The sequence below is a fragment of the Symphalangus syndactylus genome, chromosome X, assembly GCF_028878055.3.
Source record: "Symphalangus syndactylus isolate Jambi chromosome X, NHGRI_mSymSyn1-v2.1_pri, whole genome shotgun sequence".
Taxonomy (NCBI): domain Eukaryota; kingdom Metazoa; phylum Chordata; class Mammalia; order Primates; family Hylobatidae; genus Symphalangus; species Symphalangus syndactylus.
The window spans coordinates 51,692,564-51,715,006 of NC_072447.2; the positions used below are offsets into that span (position 1 = coordinate 51,692,564).

A 22,443-nucleotide genomic window follows, 5' to 3' on the forward strand; every position below is an offset into this window, starting at 1 on the left:
TTGGGTGGAGCCTTGGCTTTTCTTACTCCATGTCAGATTAGGAAGGTGACCCCTGGCACCAGGGTCCCATCATTCCCCACAGTACTTTTCCAAGACCCAGGGGGGATATGAGAGAGGAGAGACTTGCAGCCCCCTCCACAAGGAAGGGGGCTCCTAGGAGATGAGATGGGAGTAACTTGTGCCTTGGCTGTGGTGAGCAGTAGGGGTACTCCTGGTGTAGGTACAAACTGTGGGAGGTTTGGGCATCGCCATATCCACCTTGCAGGTGGTTGTGTCAGATGGGCCAAGGGGTGTGTGTGTGGGGGGGCGTGGGGGGTGACAGTTCCTGCAAGGTAGGGCCCGAGGAAAGGAAAGACCTATGGAAAAGGTTACACCTGGGATCTTGAGGAGCCAGCTGTACCTGTTTCTGGGCTGAGAGGCTTCCGGAGCCACCACAAGGTGGAGACCAAAGATGGCGGGGGTGGGGTCTTTGCAGACCGGTTGTAAGTCCTGGGGCTGGTTGTGCATCCTGAAGCCCGTTTGGCACAGCCTGCAAGAGGGACTTTGCAAAGCCGCATCCAGGTAGTATATGAAAAGTGTGTTGAGCTCAAATGGTCAGCCCGGGGTCAGGGGGTCCTGGGGTGGCGGGGAGCCGAGAAGAGGGAGATCCACAAAGGAGACTCTCACCCCTTGGCAGCGGGCGGCTGCCTTGAGGGGCGGGCTGTGCCTGGCGCGACTCTGGCGCCGCCGCCTGGGGGCGTCCGGCTGTGAGCCCCGTGGATAGGGGCGCCTGGAGACCGCGTCTCACGAGGCACTAGGTCCTGGTACTTGCTGGGGGTGGGGAGGGAGAGGGGCGCACAGCGCCCAGAGGCGGACGCCAAGCGCGTGAGTCACTCTGCTCCCCTGGGTTAGGAGCGGGACTTTGCCTCCCGCCTGGGGTCTGCATTTCAGCTCCAGCTTCAGCGACTCATCCCAGCAGGCTGACCCCCTCCTGAGGCTGGACCAGCTGCCTCTCCGTCTAGGTGAGGGCCAGGCAAGTTTCTCGTCTTCTGATGCTTACTGTTTGGGGGACTCGCGGGGAGGGGGTCTTCCAGTCTGTGTCTGCCTTTGCTTCCTCCCTCTGGCTCTCTCCATTGGAGACAGAAAGTTGGATTTAAAAAACGCAACAGAGAATATAAAATCTATGCTCAGACCCCAGATAAACAAAACTCTGGGGCCATTTACCGGGTACCTTCGCATGTCCGAATGCAGCGTTTATGGAGCTAGGAATGTTTTATTTGTTTAGTGTATTTCCCTCCTCCCCCATTTTCCTCCGGTGTAATTCTTAGAGGTGGGGACAGGAGAGCCAGAGGGCTTAGCTGGGATCCTTTGCCAGAGTGGCTTCTTCATTCTCTGCGAGGTGGCAGATGTTTTACTGTAGCCTGAGCTGGGATCTTGGAACAACCCTCTCCAGCCCAGGACATGCCAGCGCTTAAGGTAACTGCAGTTGTTGCATATCTATCTCGTTATCATTGACTGAATCAAAATGTTCCGGAGGCACAATTAATGTGAATGCCACAATGTTGAAACAATTCATTGAAGGACACGATTGAATATTTTATTTTCAAAGTATTATATTTCAGGAAAATTTTAGAAGACTATTGCTGGTTTTATTTTCTCTATTTTCAGATACGCTCCAAAGCCTATTATTCCCTTGCAAGACAACCAGTGAGGACCTATCCTGTTTCTTATAAGGATTTAACAGTGCAAAACTACGTGTTAGTTTCTCCTCTAAGGTTAGGGAGTTCCTTCTGTTAACCTCTTTTAGAAAAATCATTTTGGTGGTGGTGGCAGGGAGATGTTTCCCCTTTCTCTATCATTAAATGCAAAACCTTTCTGTGACTATTAAGTAAATACTAATTATTGTCATTTTTGCTTAAAAGGAGCAGAGGAGAGCATCTCCCAGAATGCATGAATATGTGGTTTATATTGATAACTGATTGCTTTACCATCAAATTGTTTGGTTTGATGCAATGTTAACAGGTGGTCTTAATTCACAACACAGAAGTATTCTCTTCTAGAAAACAACCCTGCTGATATGCACGCCACCCCCACCCCAAAATGCACACACAAAACCATGTTTTTGTCTTGTTTTGTGGGAGAGAAAAATGGATGGGGTATCTTTTCTGGCAGCTGATTAGTCCCCGATCTTTCTTGAATTGTCATTTGTTTTATAACCTATAATTATAGAAAAGACCCCTCCTTGAAATAAAATTAATAAAACCTTACATGTTTAGTCAGATCACAGGAATAATTTTTTAGAGTTGAGTGGAAGCTTCCATCATCCTCTTCCAATGTCCTCCCCAGGGAGCCGTTAAGCTTCCCACTTCTCTGATAACATAACTCCTCTCCTCTATATACCTCTATCTTAGCTCTTACCACCTTATGATTCTTGGTTTACATATCCATCTTGCTTAGAGTAATAAAATTTATTTGAAAGCAAGGGTAATGCCTTATTAATCTTTGTATCCCTGGAGCCTAGTAAAGTAAGGTCTGTTGAAAAAAAAGAATGAATAAAATAATTTGGCAGTCCAGATTAGGTTTACCATTCCTTGAAATCCACCTGCGCATTCTTACTCTTCACTCCTAAAAGATAAGCCATTTAATTCAATGGTACTCAAAGTGTGGATCCTCAGAATTCACTGTGTTCTAAATAAATGAGAGTTTTCTATATTTGAAAAAAATCTATATATTGTTGTGAACTTTAATTTTTAATTTTTTATTTTTTATTTTTTTTTTGGTGAAAGTAACAGAGAAGCCAATGAAACGTGGCTTGTAATACTACAGAAGTTTAGCTGGGCATAGTAGCATGCGCCTGTGGTCCCAGTTACACAGGAGGCTGAAGTGGGAGGATCCCTTGAGCCCAGGATTTTAAAGCTGCAATGAGCTATGATTGCACCACTACATTCTAGCTTGGGTGACAGAGTAAGACCCTGTCTCTAAAGAAAAAAAAAAGAAAATAGAGAAGTCTGACAGTAGGTGGTAACTGGAGTTGATACAGTGACCCAACAATATCAGGGTTCTTAGTCAGTGTCTTACCCTCATGGCTTCAAGATGGCTCTAACAGCTCAAGACACTCGGTCTTAATCCCACGTTCAATGACAGGAAACGGGGTGGAAAAGGTCAGAGTATTCTTCCTCATGCAACTTTCTCATCAGAGAAAAAATATCTTTCCCCAAATTTATCTAACAGAATCCTACTTTTATCTCATTGGCAATATCTGGGGCACATAGCTGCCCTTAGTGGCAAAGGAGACTGGGAAAGTATCAGTTTTTTCAGCTTCTATAGTGGAAAGGCAGCCAGGGAGAGGCAGGTAGGTGATGCATTTGGGGAACTGACCAGAAAGTCTACTAGACTGTCAAGAAAATAAGCTATTTGAACCTGTGATTGTATCAATGTTCAGGCCAAGTAAAATACTAAATATTAATCAATGTAGCAAAAGCACACATTTAGAGCAGATTTCCCCTCTCCACATGGGTATATGGTATTTTAAGGGTGCCAAATCACTTTTATGGAGTGTGCTAACTTTTAGAGACTGCACTTTGCCTGTGTGTGTGTGTGTGTGTGTGTGTGATCTCATGGGGTTTCTATTAAGTATGAATCAAATCCTGGAGTTCCTGGAAAAGAGTAAATATTCAGTAAATAGTTGTCCTTTGAGTGGAGTGTTGAGTTTGGGAGCTTCAAAACTTCACAGGGACATGGGAAAAGATTTAGTGAGAAAAAAAAACTGATTAGTGGTTTGCTGCCAATGCCTTGGAAGGCTGGTTTTCAGCATCTGAATGTCTTTAATTTGGATCCTAGGAGCCTTGAGGGAATCTTAACAAGAGGGAAAAGAAGAACCTAGGGAGAGGTAGTGGCACTGACAACTTGGTTCAACAGATTATCTTTGGGGACCTTCTCTATACTTGTACTGGGGAAGATGTACTACCACACACACACGCACACACACACACACACAGAGTTCAAAATGGTCCCTAGTGCGCACACGCACGCACACACACACACACACTAAAACTTAAAAAGTTGAAGCATGAAAAGAGTGTATATTATTGCCAGCTTTGATTTAACTTTCTCTTTTCCAGTAGAATATTCTCTCAAATACTTACAGAAGGTAGTTTTTGGACATAATGGTAGGAGATCAGATAAGCAAGTATCAAGAGATTGAAATTTAAGAATTACAATTGTCTTAGATTTCTCATCAATGAAAAGAATGGAGTAGATCAAGCTTGTCCAACCTGCGGCTTGCGGGCCACATGCAGCCCAGGATGGCTTTGAATGTGGCTCAACACAAATTTGTAAACTTTCTTAAAACATTATGAGATTTTTTTTCGATTTTTTTTTTATTAATTTTTTTTGCATACAAAAACAATAAACATTTTCTAAAAATACATACAAACAAAAAGATGCGTATCAAACATATTAGGAAGGTTGCACATGGGAAGTCGGGGGATAGAAATGGGGGTGGGAGTTAAAATAAATGAGAGAGGGACTTTATATGGATCAGTGTTTTTTTTTTTTTTTTTTTTTTTTTAGCTCATCAGCTATCATTAGTGTTAGTATATTTTATGTGTGGCCCAAGAGAATTCTTCTTCCAGTGTGGCCCAGGTAATCCAAAAGACTGGACACCCCTGGAGTAGATTAGCAGTGGTATTCAAACTTTGTTGCACATTAAAAATTACCTGGGGAGTTTTTTTGTTTGTTTGTTTTCTGTTTTTATTTTTTTGAGATGGAGTCTCACTGTTGTTGCCCAGGCTGGAGTGCAATGGCGTGATCTCAGCTCACTGCAACCTCTGCCTCCCGGGTTCAAGCGATTCTCCTGCCCCAGCCTCCCGAGTAGCTGGGATTACAGGCACCCGCCACCATACCCAGCTAATTTTTGTATTTTTAGTAGAGATGGGGTTATGCCATGTTAGCCAGGCTGGTCTCCAATTCCTGACCTCAGGTGATCTACCCACCTCAGCCTCCCAAAGTGCTGGGATTACAAGCCTGAATCACCATGCCTGGCTGGTGAGGTTTTTAAAATCAAGATTTATGAGCTGATCCTCAGACCACTTACATTGGAACCTCTGGGAATGGAACCCAGGTATCAATATTTTAAAAACTCCCTAGATGACTCCAACATGTGCCTGAGTTTGGAAACTGTATTAGTTTTCTAGGGCTGCCATTCAAAGGACCACAGACTGGGTGATTTGAGCAACAGAAATGTATCTTCTCACACTTCTGGAGGCAGGAAGTCCAAGATCAAGGGTTGGTTGATCCTGAGGCCTCTCTCCTTCACTTGCACCTGACCATCTTCCCCCTGTATCTTTACTACGGTCTTTTCTCTGTGCATGTCTGTGTCCTAATCTCTTCTTATAAGGATGCTGGTCATATATTGTGTCAGGGCCTAGTCTAAAGACCTAATTTTAACTTGATTACTTCATCAAAGGCCTTATCTCCAAATAGTTATATTTAGAGCCCCTGAAGGCTGGGACTTCAACATGTGAATTTGGGGGAGACACAATTCAGCCCATGAAAGAAACCATTGGACAAGTATGACATTTCTCAAACTTTTATGTGCGCACAAGTCACCTGGAGACCTTATTAAAATTTAGATTCTAATCCAATAAGTCTAGGTGGGGTCTGAGATTCTGCAGTTCTAACAAGCCCCTAGTGATTTCAATGTTACCAGTTTACAGATCATACCTGAAGTAGAATGGTTCTGTCTAGATGAGTGATTCTCAAACTTTAATGGACATCGGAATCACCTGGAGAAATTGTGAAAGGAAGATTGTTGTGATCCAGCCCCAGAATTTCTAATTCCATAGGTGTCGGGGTAGAGCCCAAGAATTTGCCTTTCTAACAAGTTCTTAGGTGATGTTGATGCTGCTGGTGTAGGGATGATACTTTGCAAACCATGTATCTCTGACATTTTGAGACTTTATCATATTGGATGAGTCAGGGTCATTACATACATCATTGTATGTCAAGTTTGTAATTCTAATTGCTGATAGCATTACTTTTTTTTTTTTTTTTTGACAGAGTCTCACTCTGTCACCCAGGATGGAGTGCAGTGGTGCCATCTCAGCTCACTGCAACCTCTGCCTCCCGGGTTCAAGTGATTCTCCTGCCTCAGCCTTCCGAGTAGCTGGGATTACAGGTGTCTGCCACCACACCCAGCTAATTTTTTTAAAAATATTTTTAGGAGAGACGAGGTTTCACTATGTTGGCCAGGCTGGTCTTGAACTCCTGACCTCAAGTGATCTGCCCGCCTCGGCCTCCCAAAGTGCTGGGATTACAGGTGTGAGCTACTGTGCCTGGCCAGCGTTACATTTTTCTTTTTGCCAAGCATAATTACTTTTTCTGTTAATAGGACGAAGGATGAGAAAGTGGGAGAAAATGCTGTATTGGGATTTCTTTTAATCTCACACAAATAGAAGTGAATAAATACAGAGGCTACACATCAGCCCATTAGTCTCTATTCATGTTTGTTCTCCAATCATAGAGCTATTTTGCAGCTTGCTCTTCTAGAAGCTCAATGTTGATTTTATGAGATTGGTTGCATACTTCTCATATGCGATTTTTAAAGGATTAACCATTCTAGAGATTTCAAGGGGCATTGCAAATTTCCCCAAAAAAACATTATTTTTAAATTATTTCTAATTTAATCACACAGTTGTTTCTACACGAGACCAACAGTGAGCTACATCAAACGGTATCCCCTCCCCAAAATTATTGGATATGAAGAAAAGATTTTACCTGATTTCATAGAACTAAATCAGGAAAATTCACATTTTGTTACTGTTATTAGAAAATTTGATATATATATGTGCTATATATAGGTGCTATATATACACACACATACATATACATACATGTATATTGTATACACATAGGTTATGATTTTCTATTTGCTTAATTTAAAGCATTTTATGTTATTTTAAATTGTTCTTAAAGCTCTATTTATATCTCCATATGAAACAGTGAAAATATTTCTATTTTAAACTTAAAAATGTATTCAACTTGTAATCCAATAAGTATTTTAAACAAAGATGTAATCAGATTTCTAGCTGCCCCATTTACTCTGGGCCTATTATCTAAAGAATGGGTCTTGCTAAAGTATTTCCCTTACTTACAACTTTTCCAAAGTTATGCCAGATGTATAGGGCTTCTATTCAGAATAGATTTACTATGCCATAATTGTTTTGAGTTTACCCTCATAGCTTTCCCACATGTTCCACATTCTTGGTGAATTTTTCCAGTGGTGCACCTCCCAGCACTGTCAATGGGAAGAGGTTACCTGTTATGTTTCTAGCCCGAGTTTCTGACCACCAGATAACAGAAGAGATGGATACAACAAGCCCAATGCCATTAAAGATCTGAACTGTATAATGAATTCTGTTTCTCCTGACTTTATGCTCAGCAATCAACCTTAGGATTCCACATGTTCATTGCCTTCAGGGTGAGAATAACCTGGTCAGAGTGTCTGGTCTCCCTGACAGTTGTATTTCCCATTGTAAATTACTAAGCCGCCACTCTAGCTTTAAACACTTATGAGTGTTGTGGGTGTGAGTCAGCACCCAACACCATCAAACCTAATAAATGCAGGGACACTGATAAAGATCAGTTATCTGGGGGTTGGCTCAAAGCTAGGCCCTGATGCTGATGACTCATCGAAGTGAATTAATACCAGCTAGCATTTATTAAGTATTTTCTGCATACCGGGCACTGTGCAATTTTATTTACATTATCTCATCTTTCCTCATAACAACTTTGTGAGGTAGTCATGTTAATTTCCATTTTACAAATAAGAAGACTGATATATGTATATTAAAAACCTGCTCTAAATCAAATGACTCCTGTGGAAGGGACTTTGAGTTGCCATGCAATATCTATTCCCACCTTCTCCCTTAGTGGCAGAATACTGGTAGTGATGTATCTAGCAAATAGTTTCTATTTCCTGGCACCCCTTGTATCAAGGTGTGAACCTATGACTGAGTTCCACCAGTGAAAGGTAATTGTGTTGTGTGGTACTTCTAGGAAGCCTGCATAAAGGGAGTTGACTTGGCTGGGAGGAGGGCCCTTTTGTACCTCCCCCTTCTTCCTCCTGCTGCTAGTCTTGAATGCAGGCATGATGCCTGGAGCCATCTTGGACCATGGAGTGACTGACTGGATGTAAGCTAGCATTAAAGATGTAGGAACAGAAAGGTAGAAGAAATCTGGGCCTGTGGTGGCACCATGGAGCTACTGTGCCAGCTCTACCCCAGAGATCTTTGTCTGCTATTGAAACCAATTGGCATTGTGTCAGTAGAGATGAAAGGTAGAGTTGGCTATCGGTAGGCAGTGGACAGTGTTTTCATGCTATGTACCAAGTACCTGATATTTGATCTGTGATAGATACATGTGTTTGAGTTTCATCTCTGCCACTTACTAGCTATGTCTGTTGGACATCTCTTGTGCCTCACTGCACAGCCTTATAGCCTACCATTTAATTAAGCCATTAGTCCATTAACCAGCTTTATGTGGGTAAAACCAGAGAGTGCCTTGCCTTAGCCTCACAGCGAATATCTCACTTCTCACCCCAGGACTTCTTTGATGTTTCAACAGGAAGGCCTGTTGGAACACTCTTGTACCCACACATGTGTGTTATGGAATGTGAGGGAGTTAAAGGCCCAAGAGCCAACCCTTGACTAATGTGAGATGGGAACCTAAGATAAATAGTCCCTCCTCCATCCTTGGCCTGATAATTCTCAGTTGCATTTTAATAGTGTTTGTTTCCAAGAGATTCTCAGAGTGTCTAACTAAGCAGGATTAAGCCCTAGTTGTTTACAGTTGTGACCAACTCAAAAATACACTCCCGTATTGGTTTTCTCTCTTCTTTTCCTTTCCCGAATTTCCTACTTCTATTCCCTAGTATCACTTCCCCAAACAAACTACCTACATTGAAACCCTTGTTTCAGCCTCTGTATAACCTTCTGTGTAACCTTGAAGTAAGCTATGCTGACAAAACTTTTTAGCACTTGCTCACATTTTTATGTACCTTCTATGATGAGGCAAAATACTATCTTTGGTGTACAAAGATGAAAATGTATCATGAGATCTGATAATTCCAACTATTGTATGAATGTGGATCAATAGGAACTCATACTTTGTTGATAGGAGTACAAGTTGGTACCAATCTGGAAAAGAAAATTTAGTACTCTCCTGTGAAGTTGAACATTTTGCACACCCTATGACCTGGCAACTTTATTTCTAGGTATATCACCTAGACAAATTCTCCTGCACATGAAGCAGGAACTCTCCTTAGGAATGGCCATAGCAACATGGTTCATAATACAAAAATTCTGAAATAATCTAATTGTCCATTGATGGAAAAATGATAAATAAATTTGATATTAATTATTATTTCAACAGAGTAAAATGAATTAACCATTTCTCTATGCAAGAACACAGATGCATATTATTAACAAAATCACCAGAAACTTCATGCAGTTGGTTATCGTTTTTATAAAGCTCAAAAAAAAGCAATACTACACAACACATTCTTAGGAATCATATACACACATGATAGATCCTAAATCAAGGTGAACCCAGAATTCAGAATAGTACTGGGGAGACAGCGATGGGATAAGGTAGGAACAGATAGTAGAGGTACTAACATTGATGATGTTCTGGGTCTTGAATGGGGTGATGGGTTCATAAAGGCTCATTTAGTATTACTCTTTATAACTTATTTAAATTGATACAGATTCTTTTATATACATCAGATTTTATGTAATAATTTAAAGAAATGAAACCATCACCAACAAAGATGCTGTACTAACAAAGGACAGCCTCAGTGAAAAGCCTCCTCTAGCCCTCACGCTAAACTAATGGCTCTCAGAGTCAATGTTTCTCATCATGTAATGTATTTTTTTCTTTTGGGTTATTAAGTATATTGTAATCAACTAGAATGGCAGGGTACAAGATTCCGTTTTTCTTACGGCCCTTAAGGGTCACATCCTTTAGTATATTTAGAAAAACACAGTTTGTTGTGTCCTCTCTGCGCCTGTGTCCATTTGCCTGTGATTCTTCTATGTCCTGAAGCTGCCCGTTGCTCTTTGCTGTGCACAATCCACCTCTTATTTTACTGCTGTCTCAGCACAGCACACAGGGGCTACATTCCTCCTTGTTTCGTGTGTGTGTGCATGCACACGCAGAGGCCTGTGTTGGGTAAAATGGTAGTGAGCAGGGAGGCAGTTGACATGACCTTTTTCTTTACACTTCCAAACCTACTGCTTGCTTTCCTTAACAATGCCGCCAAACAAGCAGTAAAACTGTACCAGATTTTTGAACTTTGGGCCAGGATTTGTAATCTTTAAATCATTTGTGCCCTGGAAACTTTGATGAAGTCGGTGACCTCCTTATCAGAATGGTGGCTTAAATACATAAACTCAAACTCACTGGATTACAAAGGAAGCAAATTGTATTGAAATACAGTTATCAGAAATTAAAAGCAATTGTGTGGTATAGTAATCTATGTACTTTTTAATTAAATTATTAAGCAACAAGATCTAACGGTGGATCTAATGACCTAAATTTTAAAGTAGTAATGATTATGAAACATATTACATGATATCTACAATAACTGTAATATGATATGAAAAATATCTGTTTCTTTGGTGACAGTCACAGGTACTGCTAATACTATTGTGATTTGTTGCTTACATTCACACTTGCAGGAAATATTAAATGTCAGATAAAGATTAGTGAACATAAGGATGTCATTTTTTTCCCATCCAAGTTTATGGACTCTTTAAATTCTACTGATATATTCTTGGGGGTTCGTGGACCCCAGATTGAGAAACTTGCTCTAAGCAAAGCAAAGGAAACTACAACAGATGTGGGAAATAATTTTAAACTGAATACCAAATATTACCTAACCCATAGCTCACAGAGAAAGCAGTTACCTCTAACCTTTCATGGAGGGTAGGAGAGCCATCTCAGTTTCCATTTTTACCTCACAGGTCTTTTTTTTTTTAATAATAATAATAGCTACCATTTATTGAGCACCTACTCTGCTGTGTGCCATAAGAGGACTTTACTTTTCAATTTTCTGCAGACAAGTCTCCGTACTTCCGTTAGGAACTCCTGCCTCCTTCTCAAAGGATCTGATCTTGCTCTTGGATTCATCAGTCTTCCTTCTCCACTATATTTTCCCACTAAGAGTTGCCCACTTTAGAATAACTCCCTAATGGCTCCCACACAACAGCATAAGGTGGGCTTTGGCATGCTGAGTCTTGTTTCATTTAAGACCTTTACACTGGGGTAAGTTGTAATGAGCGGAGCCCACGCACCCCTCCTAACCTTCCACTAAAAACACTTACTTTCAGGGATAGCACAATCATAATACATAAGGAAAAAGAAGCATTTTCCTGACTTCCCTATAAATTAAAAGACTGCTCAAGCATACAGGAAAGCTAGTACTGTACACTTATTATGCACATCAGGTATAGTTATTTATTCATACCATAGCTGCTTTCAAATGGGCTCACTACTGAGCTATATAGATCTTGTGATGGCTGTTTTCTGAGCTACACAAACACCTGGCTCCAAGTTTGAAGTTTCTGTTTGTATGAGTCTGATTAGGTGTTTAGATAGTGCTACTTGTATCTTCTACAATACCTACTGATTGAATGACTGATTGATTGATTATTTTAATTATTTTTTCAGAATTAGTAATGGATTTTTAATAAACTTTATTTTTAGAACAGTTTTGGTTTGCAGAAAAATTTTGAAGATAGTAGAGAGTTACATACACCTATATCCAGTTTACCCTATTAAAATCTTACATCAGTATGGCACATTTGCTACAGCTGATGAAGCAATATTGATACATCATCATTAACTAAGGCTTATATTTTATTCAGATTTTTGGGAATGTCCTTATTCTGTTCCAGGATCCCATGCAGTCTTTGTGTCTCCTTAGGCTCCTTTTGGCTGTAACATTTTTTCAGATTTTCTTTGTTTATGATGATCTTGACAGTTTTAAAGAGTAATGGTTGGACATTTCATAAAAGTCCATGATTGGAATTTGTCTGATAATTTTTACTGATTAGACTGGGGTTCTGTGTTTTTGTGGGGAGCGCCATTCTCATAACATCATATAAAGGGTATATACTATCAACATAACTTATCATTGTTGATGTTGACCTTGATCACCTGGCTGAAGTAGTGACTGTCAGATTTCTCCACCATAAAGTCACATTTTTTTCTCCCTTTCCATACTGCATGCCCATATTTAAGGAATCAGGAATTATGTTCCACCTCCTTGAAGGTATCTACAAAAATTATTTGGAATTTTTCTGCCCTTAAGATTTGTCTCTTCCTTCCTTCATTTATGTATTTATTTATTCAATAATTTATTTGTATTTGTATGGATTCATGGTAATGAATTTTTAACTAAACAACTCCAATCTTATTTTTGGCCGGTGGCATGAATTTCTGTCACAAACTATGGCTAGCCCTATAGTTCCTAAGCACAGAAAAGAGTAAAACCAATAGCTACATATAGAATTTGTTTCACTATTGGTCTATTCATCTATCTCTCTCCATTTCCTTATCTAATTTTTTGTCAAATTTTTCACCAAAAGAATAATTCAATAATGTTAAAAAATTCAAACATAAAAGAGCATACAGTGAAAATTACTTTCCACCTTTTCATGATTTTATATCCCTCTTCAGCGGCAACTCCTGTTAACTGTTATTGATGTTTTTTCAGACGTTTTCAATGCATTTATTAGCAAATAGCTATCATTCTGCTTCTTTACACTCTAAGGAAAAAGGCCAGGAAAGGGACAGTAGGGCAACAAAAGGAAATAAGAAAGGGGAGGGCAGGAGCAAACCAAAGATCATGAGGTCAATCATAGCATTCTTAATCCAGTTACTATATTTGCTTGGCAAACAATTCACTTTTCCAAAATTTTTTTCTGGTGTAGTTTTCCCACAATTGTGAGTTTCAACCCCTGATTATCAAGCAGTGTGGGTATATTACTTAAGTTTTTTAGTTGAAAACAACTAAATCCCCTCTGCCCAGTTTAAGCAGAAGAGTTTATTTGAAGGTATTAGGTGGTACGATTTTTGTGGCCCCAATTGTCTCCATCCCTAATCTTGTCTTTTGGACATGTGGCTTTGTAGTTTCTCTCACTAAGGATAATATCTATATGTCCCTTGATTCTGAGGTTGACTATGTGACTTGCTTTGGTGAAGGAGATGTTAGTGGATATGAAGCACATAGAGGCTTGAAAAAGCATGTGCACACTTCTACTTCTGTTTTTGTTCCTCTGTCATCTTCAGGAAGATGACAAGAGCCAAACCTAGCCTGCTGGAGGATGAGAGACATGTGGTACAGAGCCAAGTCATGAAAGTTACCCCAGCTGAAGCTATCTTGGATTGTCTAACAGCCACTTGATCTCCAGGCATTTAGGCAAGCTGAATTGCAGCTGACTATAGATATATTAGCAAACCCAGCCAAAATCAGCCAAGGCCAGGCCATGTGAACTCTGTAGATTTATGGGATAACTAAATGCTTATTTTTGTATGTCACTGAAATTATAGGGTTGTTGTGCATCATTTTATGGCAACGAATAACTGAGGATGGTACTTCAAGGAATTTCTGGGAGGGGCAGAGAACGTGGTTTGGATGCTATATGGCCAGAAGTACCAGCAATCACACTGCAGGATGTTTCTAGTGAACACTTTGCCCCTGCTGCCTCATGGTGCTCAGCATCTGTCATTCTAGAGAATAGCTGTTAGAACCTTCACCAGTGCTCTCCACATGAACTGAATGCCTTGAACTCACTGCTTGCAAGAATCACTGACATCCAGCACAAAGTTCACATTCTCATTCCAGTCATCCTGTGGTTGCATCTGACTACTAGATTATAAACCACAATTAGAACTCTAGCTGCAAGGGAGTCTGGAAAGTGTGAGTGAGTAAGTGTGTGTGTGTGTGTGTGTGTGTGTTTAGCTTTCTAGCATCTGCAGTACAAGAAGGCCTGCTAGAAGGGGTTTGGAGAAAGTGTGAGTCATTCTCCAGTATGGGCCATGGAGGCATAGAAAAAAGAACTCAATTTCCAGATCCCCTGAGTTTCTTCCATCTCTCCATAGAGATAGTCAAGGTGTTGACAGGACTTAGAATCCCGAGGGGAGGACCCCTGGACCCTTTGACTACTCTACACCAAACTTGACATGGCAGTTTTAGCTCTGGAAAAGCAGTTTCATTCTGATATTAATGACTAGGGGTACTCCTTGTTTTTCTTCCCTTGGCATTTGGCAGAGTGAATAGCCAGGTGAAACAACACTTTAATTACATTGGACACTATAAATAAGGAGTTTGACCTCATTTCACTTTCTCTAAAGCTGAGTAAAAAGCTATAGTAAAAACACTTAGAGAAGTATATTGTATATTCTTATATAGGGAGAATATAAAGGAAGAAATAAATCTCTGTCTGCCCCATATTCACATGCCAATTCCCTTTGATCTAAGTATCCTAAATACCTAAAAGGTGACCATATTAGGCTGACACATTATAAACTCACCCTTGCTCTTTAACCCTACTCCCACCACAAGCTAGAATGGTTGTCTGTAGTGTCTGGTCTGGGACACATGCCATTAACTGATTGATAGAAGACATTTCCACAAAATGAAAAGGCTTTGGATATAGATGTATTTATTTGTAAAGTGCCACTTGTAAGATTGGCCACATGAAACCTTTATTTGTTCTCCTCTATTTTTCTTCTGAAGACCTTGTTCTAGCTAAATGTTTGCTGAAACATTTTTGTAACCTTTTTGTGTTTTAACTTAATAGGCAAAGCCATGCTGTTGTTGACACTAAAAGCACTGAAAAGAATTACATGTGGGCAGTATTTTAAAGGGTGCTTTTAAATTAATCTGGGTGAGAAATTAAGTATACCTCGTATCTGTATAGATAATATCTGAATCCTTGACTGGTTACCAGTAAAAGTAGAAGAAAATCCACTGGAATATATATATGCTTCTGAAGAGCATATGGTCTGTGAACATTCCCAACAGTGGAACATGACCAGAGCATTTACTGGGAGGATCAAAAAATATTCTGATGTTGCCAGGATGCTATTTGGCCCATGTGGCTTTGCGCATTCAGTCAGTAGGTTTAATATCCTTTGTAATCGATGAAAAAATCTGAATAGGAAATAATAGTCCATTCATCTCACTGGGAATTTGTGATAACCACTCATTATTATTGTTATTTCCTGAAGTAGTTTTCCTTGTATTTTACCAAAAATATTTGGGACGAGGTCTGAAACTTCTGCTCGCCAAGGTGCCAAACTGGAATCAAGACTTCAAGCCATGGAAAATCTACCTCCACAGATGGAGTCAAATCTGTGGAGGTAGCTTTTCCTCCTACACCTCTCACTGCAGCTCCCACTACTCCTCTCCCTGTAGAATCATCTCCTTCAGCCAATTGGTAGAACTATTGGACTCTAGTGATATCATGTACATTTCTATATTTTTCCTGTACCCTTTGCCATGCCTAGAGGACCTCCCTGGCTCTCTCCTGGCATCTATGATCTGCCTGGATGAGATCAAGATAAAACTTAGCCATAAATCCAGAATTCTCCTGGTTTGCTCAGCCTTTGCCCACCATTCTCTTCTCTGAACTTCTAACACGTTTATATCTAGCACCTAGGCTAGCCCTTCTGTGCCCCCAATATGTCTACTCATAGCTAAAATGTTAGTTTCTGGAGGATAGACTGATTTGCAATTCTGTGTATCCCCATTCCCTACATCAGCGCCATATGGATACAATAAATCCTCAGTTGATGGAATATGATGCCTAGAACATCTAGCACAAAACCCACAATGTCTAAGGAGCAAAATTCCTTGCATTTACCTGGAGCTTCCTTCACAGGCCCACCTGACTACTGACTTCATTCTTATTCTTAAAAGGGTCACATGATCCCTTTCTTACAAAGGTCACATGATTATTTTACTGCTCTCCAGTAATAGAGAGGAAAGGGCTCTGTATTGGTCTTTCATCTCAATTTTCTCCTTGTGCTTTCTGTGCATGAGGTGCCAAAGCAGTGTGGCCCTTGACCTATGCGCTTGACTGATTCTATCGTTTAATCCCCACATCAACCCTAAGAGTAAGTGCCAGTATTATTCCAATTTGGAGATATGGAAACTGTCATGGAGAAGTTAAGTAACCTATTATCTCAAGCTATTAAGTGGAGGAGCCAAGATTCAAACCAAGACATTACGGCTCCCAGGTCTGTGCTGTTAACTCCTACACGAAACTTCCTTTCCTGATGCCCAGGTATTCCATTAGATGATCCTTGAAACCTCAGAGTTTCCTGGGTCAGAAAGTTTAAGTAAACAGACGAAATTATAGATCTGGGAACCTCTTCTGTTATTCTCATTGTGCTACCAAGAATCCCACGACATCCTCTTGGTGGAAGAAACAAATGAGTAGGAATTCAGTATATGATATTCCCTCAAGGCTGCAAAATACAGTACTTCAGAATTATTCATGTCATTAAGATCAAATCTGGTCTATAAGTAAATGCAGAGTCAGGATGTGAATTCACACTAAGTAAAGCACAGTGGTTGGAATTCTGCTATTGCCACTTACCAGTTATAATATGGGTATGTTACTTTACCTCTTTTATCTGGCACTTAGTAAATACTAAATAAGTATTAGCTACTATTTCTATACCACAATATTTCCCTGTTTCTCTAGCCATCTATGCTTCCTTACAACAAAGCACAGTGTAAAGCTCTTTGCCTCCACTTCATTGGATTAAATAAACAGGTCTGTAAATATAAGAGGGAATAGTAATAGTGAAAAAATTGGATACTCAAGAAGTCTAGATGATCAGAGTGACTTCGTTTCTTTTGTTAATGAAAGGATGAGTTGGACGGAAAAGGAGTGAGTCACCCTGACAATGAAATGCTACCAATTTAGGATTTGATTCATTATTTTATGACCGTTGCTTGTTTCCTGATGCTATTCATTGCTTATTCATTGGAGGAACAATAATCCCATTTTGGCTTTTTTAGTTTTATAGCTGAGACATCCACTTTGAAGCACATTAGCTACACCTCTCCCTCTCCCTACTACTTCATCACCACCTCAAACATCAGAAAATCAAATTTTGAAAATTGCCCAGAAGTATTGGGTGTACAAAAACATTGGTTTCTCGTTTGGAAATTCTTCCTGTGAGGGTTTAAGCATGGGGATTTTATAGAGGAGATGAACATCAGGGATATTTGTGGCAATGTCACTTCCCTTCTCTTAAAATGGTGTTGGATGGAGAGCCTCCGAGGTAAAGATTCTCAGATTGTCTGCAGTTACAATGTCCAAATATTTGGGAGAAAATCCCATATGGCAAGCAGTAAAACAAAATTATTAGACTTCCAGTTGATGATCCATTTTTAAAGGGATAGTTTGAAGTAATAAAGTAAGTAAATATTAGTCTAGGGAAAATGTGGATATACTTTATGGACTATTTAAATACAAATTATCTTTCCATTTTGTGCCGTGACCTGAGACTACTCAATGAATTTTCCATATGTATACATTTGTTCTTACATGTGCCTTTTGGCAATGCCCTTTATTATCCTTGAAAACAAAGGCACCACTATAGTATAATTCAAATGTGTCTAGTTCTTTAGTCCTTAGAGATTGGTGGAGGGGCTGCATTACCTCTCCCTTTAATATAAACTAGGAACATGATTATTTGAGAATGTTGGGAGTCACTTTCCTCTCCCAGTAAGATTGAGGAACCCTCGGTATTTTTACATGTGTCACAAGCTTAACATGAATTTTCTCTTGTCCCCTCACTTAGTTTCACATACATAACAGCTTTTCTTTCAGTCACCCCTGCTTCCTAGTAACTGGTTCTCCATGATACTACCACCTCTCTCTGATCCATTTCATCCCCAAACTGTGGAAAATAGCCTCTTGCGCAAAACCCAGCTAACAGAAAGTTGTCTTGTTTAAGGCTTGAGGATAACACCAGGGATTTACAATGCAGAAAGGAAATTTAAAACTTGATATCACATATATTGTGCTTTCAGTCCATTGGCCCTGCCCTTTTGCAGGGAGGCACACTGTCTTTACTCTCCTTATCTCTTGGCCTGCAGCCATGTTGCAGATGTCCACTTATTCCCCTGCTGTAAGAGTCATTCTTTTCATATCCTCAAATCTTTCTTTTCCTCTATGCCAGAAGAAGCAAAAGCCATTTACAAATTGACCCTGGGCATAACAAAGACACTGTTCTACGTTATTCTACAGAATCTGTTCATGGTTTCTCCACTAGTTTAGTCTTGAGTGTGTAGTAATCTCTCACCTGCTTGGTTACAAAGATGCCCTTAAGTAGTGTGTCCAAGAATGAAAGAAGTACTGTTTCATTTATTACTCTGAAGAGTAAAAACGACTACAGGTTCAAACAACATTTTTGATCCTCTAGTCCAATGGTTTACAAAGGGGAAAGATGACTATGGAATCTATAACAAATATAAACTTTATATATATATAAAGAATGGCATATATATACATATATATCTATGTCTGTGTATATATATACAATTCTCAGATATATTCTCAAAAGGTTTAACTCCAAAGGTTAAAGGTCATGGAACTCATGTGCCTAGCAGTAGGAGGGGCTCCTTGTGTTAGAAAAACATCACTACCAACAACAACAATCAAGACTTTGCTTCAAAGAACATCGAAACCCACTTAGTCAGTATTGTGAATTTCACCTGCAAATCCTGTTTCTAATTTGATTTAAGTGCTTATGATTTAACTCTTTATTAATTACCTTGGTAGAAGCAGGTGACATTCTTAGTTACCATAAGACTTTTCCCTAGTGTGTTGTTCAAAAAACATTAGTGTTATTTGAGGAAAGGCTTAATAGTTAGTGACTTAATTCTAAGCTTCTGGGTTTATTTCATTCAGTTAAGTATTTAGGCATATGTTTAAGAGGTTCCCGCCAAGGTTCTGACACTCTACCAGACACTGAAGATGATTCAGACACAGATGCCACTCTCATAAAGCCTATATAACCTCTTGGGGAAAATTGACACAAAATAAATAAATACAAGGTAGAAAGTTCTGCATGCCCTAAGGTAAGTCTAGATAAAAAGTAAATTTCTATCACTTGATATGCAAGGCAGTATAATTTCTCCGACTGGCACTTTCTAGTAGCTACCTAGGGCATCCAACTTTAGCTTCACAACTTTGAATCCCATCAGTCATGGGTTCAAATCCTGCCTCTGATACTTAACGACTATATGGTCTTGGGTTATTTACTTATTTTCGCTGAACTTTAGTGTCCCCATTTATACGACAAGCTTACTAATATTTCAGAGGTTGACGATGAGGATTAAATGAGATAACATATATAGTATATAAAGTGTGTGGCACATAGTAGGTACCTGGAAGGTGGTTTCTCTTTTCCCATTGCTCCATAAACTGACCAAATAGATGTAAATACCTTAATGTGTGAATACTTATTGTATAGCTTATAGAAGAAGTAAGAAGTTAATCTTCCAATCTGAAGGCATAAAAATTTTATGAAATACTTGTAAGTTACTTTATCATGAAGCTTTCCCTGACTGCCCTGTATAAAATAGCAACAGACCTCTTTTTTACTTCATTTTTCCCTACCACATATCTGAAATATTACATATTTATTGTTTCTATTAATTTTTGTTGATAAATATTTGTTATACATATACCCCAAAAGTTGTACATGTACCCAAAAGGAGTACATGCGATATTTTGATACCCGTATACAATGTGTAATGATCAAATCAGGGTAATTGGGATATCCATCACCTAAACTATCTTTTCTTTGTGTTGGGAACATTACAAATCTTCTCTTGCGGTTTAGAAATACATAATAAACTATTGTTAACTAGAATTTCCCTACTGTACTATCAAATGCTGGAACTTATTTCTTTTATCTAAATGTCTGTTTGTATCCCTTAAGCAATCTCTCATTCCCCCTCCCCCTACCCTTCCCAGCCTCTGGTACCACCATTCTACCTTTTATCTCCATGAGATTCACTTTTATAGTTCCCATATACATGTGAAAATATGTGTTGTTTGTCTTCTGGCTTATTTCACTTAACATGATGACTTTCAGTTCCATTCATGTTGATGTAAATGACAGAATTTCATTTAAATTTTTAATCTTTTCTAATCTTTTTAATGGCCAAATAGTATTCTATTGTGTATATGTACCACATTTTCTTTATTCATTTATCCATTGATGGACACTTGGGTTGATTCCATAACTTGGCCATTGTGGATAGTGCTGCAATAAACATGGGAGTGCAGATGTCTTTTTGATATATAGATTTCCTTTATTTTGGAAATATTACCAACATTGGGATTGTTGGAGCATATGATGGTTCTATTTTTATTTTTTGGAGGAAGCTGTTTGCTGTTTTCTGTAGCGGCTCTGCTAGTTTCCATTCCCGCCAACAGTGTATAGTGTTCCCTTTTTCTCTGCATCCTGCCAGCATTTTAAAATTACTGTCTTTTTAATAATAATCCCATTCTAACTGGGATGAGATTGTATCTCATTTTGGTTTTGGTTTTGGTTTTAATTTTTTTATTTCCATAGGTTTTTGGGGAACAGGTGGTATTTGGTTACATGAGTAGGTTCTTTAGTGGTGATTTGTGAGGTTTTGGTGCACCCATCAGCCAAGCAGTATACACTGAACCCAATGTGTAGTCTTTTATCCCTCATCCCCCTCCTTCCTTTCACTCAAGTCCCCAAAGTCAATTATATCATTCTTATGCCCTTGCGTCCTCATAACTTAGCTCCTACTTATGAGTGAGAACATATGATATTTGGTTTTCCATTCCTGAATTACTTCACTTAGAATAATAGTCTCCAGTTTCATTGAGTTTTCTGTGAATGCCATTAATTATTTCCCTTTTATGGCTGAGTAGTATTCCATCATATATATATGTACCACAATTTCTTTATCCACTCATTGATTGATGGGCATTTGGGCTGGTTCCATATTTTTGCAATTGCGAATTGTGATGCTATAAACATGCCTGTGCAAGTATCTTTTTTGTATAATGACTTCTTTTCCTCTGGGTAGATACCCAGTAGTGGATCAAATGGTAGCTGGATCAAATGGTAGTTCTACTTTTAGTTCTTAGAGGAATCTCCATACTGTTTTGGTTTTGATTTGCACTTCCCTGACGATTAGTGATGTTGAGCATTTTTCATACACCTGTTTGCTATTTGTATATCTACTTTTGAGAAACGTTCTTTTCAGATCATTTGCCCATTTTACAATAAGATTGTTTTTTGATATTGAGTTGTTTAAGTTCCTTATGTATTCTAGTTATTATTTGCTTTTTTTTTTTACTGGATGACCCCCCTCCCCAATAGAACATGTTCTACAAGAGCAGGGGCTTTGTCATTACACTGCTGTATTCCTGGAGCCTAGAATAGTGTTTAAAATATAGTCAGTGTGCTCAATAAATATTTTTTAAATGAATGATTGCAGGAATTAAGTAAAATTTTAATCAAATAAAATTTAGGATTTTTTCTGTTGGTTTTAGTAACAAATAGAAAACTTTTGACAAGTGAAGTGGTAGTCACTGCTATATTGGATACTGAGGCCTTACAACTGCATCATGTCTGTTAGTAATGGTCATCTCTTAGATATTTTTTTTAAAATTTTCATGTGGGCTACCGGTCTCCAGAATCTCTTTCTTTCCATGAACCCTATCATTCTCTCTCAACTCTGATAATTTATTTCTGTCAGGGGTATCCCTGATTTCATATTTTAAATTTCTAATCTTCGTTTCTTTTTTCTCTCTGACTCAGTGGTTTCTGTGTGATAGTTGCTCCGTCATATTTTCACCAGTAGGTGCCAGTATTTGATATAACTTATAGAGACAGATCTACCACTTATGGAGGATTGCCTTTCCAGGAAATGTTCTCTCTCGTAGATAATTCAGAAAGAGCAAACCATTCTCCCTGCTTGCATTAAGACTGTATTGAATCTTCTTTACCTACAAAAAGATGGCATGATTGGGGGGTGAACAAAGGGCTCTGATAGCATTTTTTCACATAAATAAATGCAAATCCATTATGGAATCCTTCTGATGGATATGTCTACATACTGGAAAACTTTAAAAGATGTATTTCAATCAACCTAAAAGTTAATTATGCTTTTCCATTCCTCAAATATTCAAGAAACTCTTCCATGCATTTGGGCTACACATCAACAAATCCATAATCATGGTTCCCAGCTTGCATCTTAGTTTTAGGGTTTTGTTTAAGGCTCTCTGGTTGGGGGAAGAGTTTAATGTAAGATTACCTTAAACCAAATCAGGATACTTTCGAGAACAAAGGGATTCTTATGAGAGACTAAAGCAGGTAAACAAA

At 39.1% G+C, this 22,443-nt stretch overlaps 1 protein-coding gene across 3 annotated transcripts in view; it reads left to right on the plus strand.

The window, feature by feature from the left end:
- The first annotated feature begins 763 nt into the window (after positions 1 to 763).
- Positions 764 to 22,443, plus strand: part of SYTL5 (synaptotagmin like 5) — a 214,776-nt gene continuing 193,096 nt past the window's right edge. For 2 of the 3 annotated variants that reach the window (XM_063634338.1, XM_063634339.1), the window contains exon 1: positions 764 to 1,001. The gene's annotated coding sequence lies outside the window, so the exon portion shown is untranslated. The remainder of the gene's footprint in view (positions 1,002 to 22,443) is intronic. The other variant, XM_055268696.2, reaches the window with a different exon arrangement.